Source organism: Elephantulus edwardii, unplaced genomic scaffold (genome assembly GCF_000299155.1).
Source record: "Elephantulus edwardii isolate Elephantulus edwardi_28Jun2011 unplaced genomic scaffold, EleEdw1.0 scaffold00159, whole genome shotgun sequence".
Taxonomy (NCBI): Eukaryota; Metazoa; Chordata; class Mammalia; order Macroscelidea; family Macroscelididae; genus Elephantulus; species Elephantulus edwardii.
In genome coordinates, this window is record NW_006399909.1 from 5,515,655 (window position 1) to 5,517,104 (window position 1,450).

Consider the following 1,450-nt stretch of genomic DNA (forward strand, 5'->3'; position numbering starts at 1 on the left):
GAACCCTGACCTATCCCGTGACATACTCATCTCTGTCACATTTGAGCCTATTGCTACATTTACTGTGTCAACTCATCTGATTGAAGGTCCTCCTCCTCTCTTTTACCATCCCTCTACCTTTCCATGAATGGTGCCCCTCTCCAGGGAATAAAGAGGAAAGTAATATAAGGGAATATACTGTATGTTTTCTCCACACAATTTCCAGGGCCTTCTGTGAAATTAAAAAAAAAACAAACCTCTAATATTTAGTGTAACTTTGGCAAAATGAGGTAAAAATATGTTTACCTTTGCTTCCAAAAATTAATAAGAATATTCTATGATAAGGAAAACTGAGCAGGAATACAAATACTTAGAATAGCCTTAATATATAAAAACCTGGAAACCTTTAATTAAAGCAGAATTTGAAAAATTTATATCTTATACATTATATTGAATATATACATATACTAACCTGTAGTCAGAGTTGTACTCTGTGTCCATGCCTATTCAATCTGCATGCTGAATAAATTTTTTGAAAAGCTGGACTTTAGAAAGAGGAACGTGGTATGAAGATAAGAGGAAGAATTATCAATAAACTGCATTACACCACTAATACATCCTTGCTTTTTTGGAAGTGACAAGGACTTGAAGCACTTATTGCAGAAGATCAAATAACACAGCCTTCAATATGGATTGCATCTCAATGTCAACAAAAGCAAGTTCCAGTTTAAGAATTATCACTGGACCAATTGACTACATCATGGTAGATGGAGAAAAGATTGAAACTGTCAACAACTTCATTTTACAAAAATCTACAATTGACATCTTGGTCCCAGCAGTCAAGAAATAAGGAGACTTATTGCACTGGGAAAGTTTGCAGTAAGAAACCCCTCCAAATTATTGAAGAACAATGATATCAGTTTGAGGACCAAGTTGGGCCTGGTCAAGGTCATGGACTTTCTCATCACTTGGTATGCCTCTGAGAGCTGCATAAAGAATAAGAATTATAAAAGAAGAATTGATGTCTTTGAGTTGTGGTTTTGGAAACAAGCACTGAACATCCCATGGATTGCTAAAAGAAAAAAAAAAACAAACAAAAAACCAAATACATCTTGGAGAAAATACAGCCAGAGTGCCCATTTCAGACAAAGGTGATAAAGCTTCATCTAACATACTTTGGGTATGTTACTAGGCGAGGCTATTAATTGGAATGTAACATCATTCTTGAAAAGGCAGAGTGTCTCAGTGGAGAGATATAGCCTCCACCACGATGGGCTCTAGTGTGTCAGAAACTGTGAGGATGGCACAGGACAGGACAGGGTTCAGATCTGTTGATCACAGGGTAACTATGAGTCTTACGTGACTTGATGGCAAGAGCACACCTATAAGGAAATAAAAGACAATGTTTAAGATTGCTTATAAACTAACCATGATTTTTTTTTTTTTTAATCTTTGCAGTAAGTTTTAATTC